At 38.1% G+C, this 9,762-nt stretch overlaps 1 pseudogene; it reads left to right on the top strand.

Moving 5' to 3' along the window:
• Window positions 1–6,246: 6,246 nt before the first annotated feature.
• Window positions 6,247–7,590, top strand: LOC109376166 (ADP/ATP translocase 3-like; annotated as a pseudogene).
• Window positions 7,591–9,762: the final 2,172 nt, after the last annotated feature.

Genomic DNA, 9,762 nt, shown 5'->3' with positions numbered 1-9,762 from the left:
TCATAGACCTTCACTTCAGTGCACTCCTGGTATAGTTCCCTGTTTTTATGTGACCATGTTTCCAAAGGCACGCGCTTTCATAGTGAGCATATGAGTAAAGTGCACCGATCACATGTATTTAAATACACATTATGATGGAATAAGTCACCTATATACATAAAGAGACTAGTTTTACTCTCTTCTTCCTCCTCCTTCAGCTTCTATTAGTGTGGAACTGTTTCTTGGGAGAAAATGTTGCTTACCAGAAAGAGCATCAAATCTTGTCTTGAATGCAGGCTTTACTGTTTACTAGCTTTGTTATTCTTTTAAACCTCAATTGTCTTACTTAAAATAAGGATGAAGCCTTCTTTATGGGGCTGATGAAACTCGAGAGATATAAAATGCACACTGAAGCATCTTGAGCACATATAGGTCTCCACACTCATGAACAATAAATGTATATATATATATATATATATATATATATATATATATGTACATGCAAATGTGAGCTGAAGAAAAAATTTCGCAAAAGAGTTTATCCAAAGATATTCCTCCAATGATACACAGTTTGCGTGTTGAACTTCCTGAGAACAATAAAATCAGCTTGCAAACTCTCAGTCCAGGAGGAACCTGACTAATCATTACGAGGGAGATTGCCATGTGACATTAGATTTTTATAGAGCTGGGAAGGTAGTCACTGGGGGACTAGAGCTATTTTACTGATCTGAATTTACACGATCCAAAATGAGAATGTACAGGCTTATCAAAGTATGACGATCCTTTTCTTTAAATTGAAATGATATCAACTAGCACCAATGAGAACATCCAGTTGACAGTTGCATTGTCATAACTTTGATTAAGTAAAAAAGTAAAACTAATTTTGTTAATAAATGTTTTTATTGCCAAAAAAAATATTCAAAACAAGTGGCCCCCATGCAGGGTGAAATGAAAAGGGAACTTCATTTCTGAAAAAGTCAGGAAGAATTCTGCAGAACATTTCACACTTAATGTAGACTCTATGGAGGTTAGTGGCTTCTGGCACCAAGGCTCAAATGGGGAACCCTCAAAATGGGAAGTAGACTTTCAAAACTGTCCAAACACGGGAAGTAACCTCTCTGTTCACAGGGGAAATTGAGTAACACCCTTAAATTGTAGACTCATGAAAATGGACATAGGTGATGTTTTTTCTGAAGTGTATCTAAAATTGCCACTTACTTCTCCTTCCCCCCAAGACAAGATGCTGTGTTTTTAGCCAGGGTAGACTGAGGAACATATATTCTAATAGGATGAGCAAATGAATAATAAAATAATAGAATACAAGGTGATAAGTCACCTCTGAATCATTCTTGAACATTTTCTTCTTTTCATTGCCTCCCATAAACCATCAATTTTAGTCAACAAGTTCTGTAGAATATACTTCTGATCTATATACCCCTTTATTTTGTTCTACTGTAACCATATAGCCAAGTCTTTTATATCATTCGTTCCCCTATTCCCTGCCTGGTATATTTTTTTTATTGGGATATAATTCACACACCATAATACTCTCCCTTTTAAAGTGTATAATTCAGTGTTTTAAAAAATATTCACATGATTATGAAGCCACCGCCACCATCTAATTCCAGAATATTTTCATCATTCCCAAAAGAAATCTCATTCCCATTAACAGTGAGTCCCCATTTCCCATAACCTGCGAGCTCCTGACAGCCGCTGATCTACTTTCTGGCTCTATGGATTTGCCCCTTCTGAACATTTCCTACCATTGGAATCACATGTGACTTTTTGCGTCTGACTTATTCACTTAGCATGTTTTCAAGTTACATCCATGTTGTAGCATGTATCAGCACTTCATTCCTTTTTATGGCTGGATAATATTCTGTGTATATACCACGTTTTAGTTATCCATTCATCAGCTGATGGACGTTTGACGTGTTTCACTTGGGGGCTCTTATAAATACTACTGCTGTGAACATTCATATACAAGTTTTTGGATGGACCTATGTCTTCAATACTTTTGAGAATATACCTAAGAGCAGGATTACTGAGTCATATGGTAACTCTTTGCTTAACATTTTGAGGAACTACCAAATTGTTTTCTAAATCATTTGCACAATTTTACATTCCCATGAACAATGTATGAGACCTCCAATTTCTCCACATCCTCTCCAACACTTCTTGCTGTCCATCTTTTTCATCATAGCCATCAGAGAGGGTGCAAAGTGATATCCCATTTGTGGCTTTGATTTTCATCAAACCTAGTTTCTCTAATAATTAATAATACTGAGAATCTTTTCATGTGCCTTTTGGCCATTTATATTTTTTCTTTGAAAAAAAGTGTCCTTTACCCATTTTCTCAGTTGGATTTCTTGCCTTTCATTATTGAGTTGTAAGAGTTCTTCGTATATTTTAGATACTACATCCTTATCAGCCATAAAATTTACAAATATTTTCTCCCATTCTGTAAGTTGTCTTTTCACTTTCTTGATAGTGTCCTTTGCTTTCTTGATAGTGTCCTTTCATGGGCAACAGCTTTTCATTTTGATGAAGCTTAACTTATCTATCGGAGGGGTTCCCTTGCTTTTGGTGTCATATCTAAGAATCCACTGCCAAATCCATGGTCATAAAGATTTATCCCCGTGTTTTCTTCAAAGAGTTTCATAGCTCTTTTTAGGTCTTCCTTCATTTTGAGTTAATTTTGTATATGGTATGAGGAAAGGGCAGGGGAGGGGTCCAACTTCATTCTTTTGCATATGGACTTACAGTTGTCCCAGTACTATTAATATTTGTTAAAGGGACTTGTATTTACCCATTGAATGATTTGGCATCCTTGTTGAAAATCTAGTGACTATAGATGTATGCATTTATTTCTGGAGTCTCAATTCGATTCCATTGATCTGTCTAACTTTATGCAAGTACCAGACTCTTTTGATTAATGTAGCTTTGTAGTAAGTTGTGAAATTAGGAAATATGAGTCTTCCAACTTTATTTTTCTTTTTCAAGATTACTTTGTTATTTAGGATCACTTGAATTTTATGATCAGCTTTCCCATTTTTGCAACAAAGGCCACTGATATTTTCATAGGGATTGCACTGAATCTTCAGATTGCACTGGGTAGTATTACCATCTTAAGAGTACTAAGCCTTCCAATCTATGAACACAGTATGTCTTTCTATTTATTTAGGCCTTCTTTAGTTTCTTTCATCAAAGTTTTGAAGTTTTCAGTGTCCAGGTCTGGAACCTCCTTGGTGAGATTTATTCCTAAGTATTTTATTCTTTTTAATGCACTTATAAATGGACTTTTTAAATTTTTTACTTTCACATTGTTTATTGTTAGTTTATAGAAATACTACTGATTTTTGTATTTAGATCCTGTATCTCATAACTTTGATGAACTATCTTGTTAGCACTAATAGGGTTTTTTTCATAGATTCCTCGTAATTTTCTATATGTAACACCAGATCCTCTGCAAACAGAAGTAGTTTTACTTCTTTTTTCCCCCCTTGCCTAATTGTCTTGACTAGAAGCTTCAAGACAAGTAGTAAGCAGATGTCATTGTCTTTTTCTTCATCTTAGGAGGAAAGCTTTCAGTGCTTTGCCATTAAATGTGATGTTAGCTATGGATTTTTCATGAATATTCTTTCTCATAATGAGGAAGCTCTCTTGTACTACTCTGTCAGGTGTTTATTTCATGAAAGTGTGTTGGATTTTGTCAAAAGCTTTTTCTGCATCTATTGAGATGACATATGCTTTTTGCCCTTTATTCTTTTAATAGGGTATTTTACATTGATTGATGCTCATACGTTGAATCAACCTTGCATTCCTGGAATAAGTCCCCATTTGGTCATGGCATATAACTCTGTTTTATAAGCTGGAAGATTCAGTTTGCTAGTATTTTCTTGAAGAAGTTTATGTCTACACTAATAAAGGATATTGGTCTGTAGTTTTCTTGTGATAATATCTTTCTCTGGTTTGGGTATCAGAGTAACACTGGCCTCATGGAGTGAGTTGGAACATGTTCCCTCCACTTCGATTTTTGGGGAAGAGTTTGTAAAGCATTGGAAGGACTCCATCTCTGCCCCCTTCCCTCCAATTAGTAAGTATTTGTATAAGTAACCATTTGTGCTAGTTTTGGAGTATCTTTCCAGTGTTTATTTCATACAAATATAAGAATATACAAATATATGTTCTTTTTTCCCTCTTTATTACATAAAACTATATAGTTAAACTGTGTGTGTGTGTGTGTGTGTGTGTGTGTAAGAGACAGCGAGTCAAAGAGAGACACAGAGAAAGGAAGATAGAGAGGGAGAGATTAGATGTATGAGAAGAGAAGGATGAAACAGTTATCCACGAGTCTTTCACTGTAAGAATTCTTGGATTCTTTCCATTGAAGCTAGCCTTGCCAATTCTCCCCCATTCCACCCCATCACTTATTCCCAGCATATGTATATAGCATAATATATTTGTGAAAATCACAACCCTAGGTAAATCCAGTCCACCTATTCTCCACTTGTACCCTGTGATTAGTCTTACTTTAAATTCATGACCATTATCCTCAAGTGAGCTTTGAAGTGGTAATTCCAACTACTTTGTTTAGTCCATTCAGTTCACTTGTGACTATTTCACACTGCCTTTTCTAAACGTCTTCCCACAAACTCATTCTCTGGTAATAACTTTGATCTCTACTTCAGTGAAGAAACTGAACCAAAATTGAGAACGTCCACATACTCCCACTTAACCAGTGTACTCTGCTTTCCCTCTGGTTACTGAGTGTTGCTTCTTTATACTCCTAATTCAGTAGCTAGAAATTCTGCCTCATGTTTCTCTCCTAGAAGCCCCGAGGAGAAGGAAGATGATACATCTGGACTCATACTGAGTCTTTTTGATCTCCAGAATACTGAGTCTTTTTGATCTCCAGAATCCCCGGGATACCAATCAGAGCAGATTGGCTCAGAATGCTCTCAGGCAGGCGTTCTAGACAGGAAGTGAGCCTCTGCCCCAACTCTCACCCCTGGAATTAAACAGGTGTCTTTTGGAGCACTGGGATGGACATGAAAATGGGTGCGTTGATGCTACCAAAACTTTAAGTGGCAGGAACAGAGCTCCCTTTGAGCCCCATAGGGCTTAGTAGAATCAATACTGGGCACAACCATTGTTTGTCTTGCATCACTGTGCCCCATGACATTCTCTCTAATTCATCTTGTCATGAATCTTTCTTCACTTATTTCTACGTAATATTGATAATTGGGATGCTAGGGATAAGTAGAGGGTGCAATGGGGAAAGTTGGTGAGTACAACTTAGACGGAAAGAATCCAAGAATTCTTACACCAAAATATTTATGGATAACTGTCTCATACTTGCTTTTCCCCTCAAACTTCCAATATCTGCTGTATCACATTCACTATTGATCAATAACTTTCTTATGTCATTGATAACGTGGAATCCATTAAAAGAGGACTTCCACACACTTTCACTGTGCATCTGCCCACCTCCCAGCCTCTGTGCCCAGAGACTCTGCCTTACCCTTTGTTACCACAGGTGAACTCTGCACACTCCTAACTGAGGCCAACGCCTCCATTTGTTGACCAAATCCCATCTTGTCCACTTGCTGTTAGGACCTGGGGAGCCAGCCTTCATTACCCTTAAAAACTCTGCTGAGAAACAACCCTGTGCTTAGTGATATCTCATTCTCCAATCTCTTTTACAATTAAGCATTGCACAATGGAGTGATTATGCGACCCTTATTTCAGCAGATATTTAAATGTTTCCCCAAAAAATGCATTTCCAAGACTCAATGGCACTGTATTTGGGCCCGTAGTAGGTGCTCAGAGCATTTTGCAGAATGAATAACATTCATAGACACAACCCCAGATCCCATGAGTACATCTCCAGCCGGAGACTTTCCAACCCTCTCAGGAAAAGCTTTGCCTAGCATTTGATCCATTTTTGATGAATGCCCCCATAAAACACAATAAAGTATATTGATCAGGCCTATTTCAAGAAAGAAAGCTTACTATACTTGCTAATCTAATAGGTTTCCCACACTTTATACTTGGGAACTTTTTTTCACTCCCATAACCACCAAGTACTCTGCTGAGTGATGTGCCCTTCTAGTTAAAAAAAAAAAAGATAAAATTGACCCTCTGTTCACCCTAAGTCCCTCTGACAAGAATATAAAAAATATGATGCTGCCTATAACTAAAATGGGATTTTTAAAGCATTTTATATTCCATCTGAGAGCAGACTTTAAAAACCATATGGAAAGAATGTCACTGATGAATCGAGCTCTCAGGTAAGGAAAGGAGCTATTAAGCCTGATTCTTCTAGGATACATTCAAATACAGTAAAGCAGTGTTTCTCACAAGTTAGTGGCAACCCTAATGCATTGCAAAGACTTTTCCATGTGCCTCAGCCTCTGTCTTCTGCCCTCTCTTTTTCTCACTTCTCTTTCAAACAAGAAAATTCCCCATGCCAATTTTCATGCACTTATTCAGGGCATATTTTCCACATATCCTTTACCCAATTATTGATCTGTCATGAGGACTGAGAGTATAGCTTTAACAATTTATCCTTTGCTTCAAACAACCCTCCTCCAAGCTGGGCCACTTAAAGGTCCTACTCGAGAAGAGTACTGACTATGAGAAGGGAAAGAAAAAAGAAGGATAAGGAAAAGATATGAGAAAGAAATTGCCCAGCATATTATTAGCTTCTCAGTCTGTGGCAGGACCAAGCCAGAGATGCCAACACTCCCAAAGTTCCCAATCTGGCCTCACCTCCTCCAGCCTGCCCTGCTGCCATGATTAAACAGGTCACCTACTTCACAAGGCATTTCTTGACTGCAGCATCTTCACTGCCATCTCTAAGACTGCAGTGGCCCTACCGGCGGGTGTGCTGCAGTAGCAGATGCAACAAGCAAGAAAACAGGTCGCTGCCAACTCCTCGCACAAAGGCATCGTAGATGATATATTCTGTCATCCCGAAAAGCAGGAGGTGATCTCCTTCTGAAAGGCACCCCTGCAAGTGTCAACAGGTATTTCTTTACTCATGCCCTTCCCTTTGCCTTTCCAGATAACTACAAACAGGTGTTCTTAGGAAGAATAGGCAAGCACACACTGTACCAGAGGGCTTTTGCTGGCAATGTGATCTCTCATGGAATAGCTGTAGCTGCTTCACTCTCCTTCATTTACCCATCAGATCTTCCCAGAACCCATATGGCACTGATGTTGGAAAATCTACCAAGTAAGAAGAATTTAAAAGCCAAGGTGGTTTCCTACCCCCTTGATACTATGAGCCAGTGGTTGATGCTGTAATGTGGGCACAAAGAAGCTGACATTGGTGTACCGGGAACTTCAAATGCTAAAAGAAGATTTGCAAAAATGCAGATGGAAAAGCCTTTCCCCAGGTGCATGACCAAAAATCGTCAGAAGCTGGATGGAGCCTTTGTGCTTGTCCTGTATGATACACTGAAGAAATTCATCTGGATGCAGTCTAACTATTGTAGAAATGGAAACCCAGGGAGTCTTGTAGAATACTTAGCATATGAACCACTGGCTTTTGAGAAATTTCTGGTGTCTTTTTATGCAAGACAGGTCATATTTGTAAGATACTAGGGAAAGCTCTAGAAAAAGGAACCAGTTGTGATTGCACCCAACCCCTGGCCCTGAGGCGTTCACGTATTGTTTATTTCCGTTTGGATGGGGAAAGAATGGCTGTTATTTGGGGTCCAGAGGTGAGGCAGCTCAACCAATCAGATTGAGAAACCGCCCAGTTAAAATATTGTTTTGTAAGACCCCAAATTATGTTTAAGTATTTACTTTAACAAATTGTTTCCATTTGTATTAAGTCCTACATACCATTTTGTACAGCTGAATATTTTCAGTAATGTTCTGTGTTGGACATTTTTGTTGTAAAACAATAAGTACACAGAACACACTTTAGAAAAGACCTTTTGAAAGGAAGACCTTAGGAAAGGAAAATTACCTTCCTTACCATTTTGCCTACGTTGGCCCTGGATGAAAGAACTCTTTCTTCTTATCTTTCTTGCCTCTTTCAAAGGAGAAAATCAATGTGAATGTGCCTAATCAGGTGCCTGGGATATTGCCAGAAATATTAATAAATGCTAGTTTCCTGGTCTTTTCTGTTAAGCTTCGCTTTCCCAGCCCTCCTAGTGTGCTATGGAACATATTAAAACCCATAAATAAGTTACTAAAATAGCCACCTTTGGAACACTGAACTAGAAATTGTAAGGGTAGCTTCAAATAATTGATGTGATCGTTATTTAGTAACTGGATCAGAGACTGGTTTTGGTGCTCGATGTTCATAATCCCATGTGACACAGTAATGGAACTCTGATGTTGAACCTCCCTTGCAGTCAGGTGAGGCCACATTGCTGACTTCTAGCTAAATGAGTATCAGCAAAAGTGGTGTGTGCAACTTTCTGGTACAGACCTTATCCGAGTTCCACCCCCGAACCACAATAAAACCTCACATCAGCCTCTATTCTGGCTCAGCCATTTTTGGACCATCTTGGAAACCTGCCCAGAAGCTTTTCTAGCCCCAGAAAGCTTCACTGTGTATTTTTATATCCTCTTAACATGTGTATGGCATCATCAGTCTTTCTGGGAATTTACTGTTTTCTGGTATCTACATGTTTAACGAGATCCCAGGAGGTTTCATAGTCACTAAAACTTGAGAAGCACTACTCTAAAGCAGGCCAATTATACAGACGAGGAGACCAATAGTAGGTCAATACTATCAATATTACAGTCATAATAAAAAGAAAATAAGAACAAGAAAATCTGATGGTTTCTTAATCTAGTTGCCAAATATTTGCTGAGCACTTAATATGAGCTCTCATCTAGGTCTCAAAAATGTAGCAGTGAACATAATAGACAAAATGACCTTCATGGGCTTCTATTGTGTACTAGTGTAAAAACATAACAATGCAACTGAGAATTTTCAGTGGAAGGGCTAAGTGGGGAGACTGCTTGTCAGTGTCAGTTGGAAAAAGACCTTATTTCCTCTCAACATAATAATAATAACAAGAATTATAGTGAACATTTTTTGGGGGGTACTTAGAATGTACCAGGCCGGGGGATTGGCACTTCATATACATTATTAAGGATTTTAATATATGCATTTATGCTAATTTTTTATTTCCTTTTGGCCCACATGGGTGTAGTAGAAAGAGCATTGTATGTGAATTTAGAACATTTGAACTCAATTTGTTTTGAACACTTGCTGGCTGTGTAATCTTTAGCAACGCAATTAACTTTCCTCACTCTCAATTCCATTAAATAGGAATATTGTCTTTACAATATACAAAATTTAATATGTCAGCCCCAGATTAGAAAGAGTTGGGCAGACCTGGTTTTAACTATCTAGTGTCATTGATTTGTTAGCATTCAAAAGATCCAGAAGATGGCAGTAGAGTGATGTTTTTCCTAAATTTTAGAAAGAAAAATTTAAGGAGGAAAATCTGAAAATATATAGATTGTTCCCGTTTTAATTTTCTCTTTTCTTAAGATAATGCAAGATCAAGAAATGCAAGGCATGAGTAGAGGAGATCTCACACTTACAGGAAAGAGGAACTGTGATGGCGTGGACAACGCATCAGTCAGAGATTTCTGCGACTCCCACCACAAATTTCAGCCCTTTGGATGAGACCCTTACTCTCTAAATCTACATTTTTCTTGTAAGCGAAATCATCTCGTGATGCCCACACCACAAAACCATTGTGAAGACTAAATGAGATAAAATATATAAACATGTGTAGCACACTG

Source organism: Hipposideros armiger, unplaced genomic scaffold (assembly GCF_001890085.2).
Source record: "Hipposideros armiger isolate ML-2016 unplaced genomic scaffold, ASM189008v1 scaffold_1056, whole genome shotgun sequence".
NCBI lineage: Eukaryota > Metazoa > Chordata > Mammalia > Chiroptera > Hipposideridae > Hipposideros > Hipposideros armiger.
The sequence above is the reverse complement of the archived record's forward strand: the minus strand, read 5'-3'. Positions and strand labels throughout refer to the sequence as shown.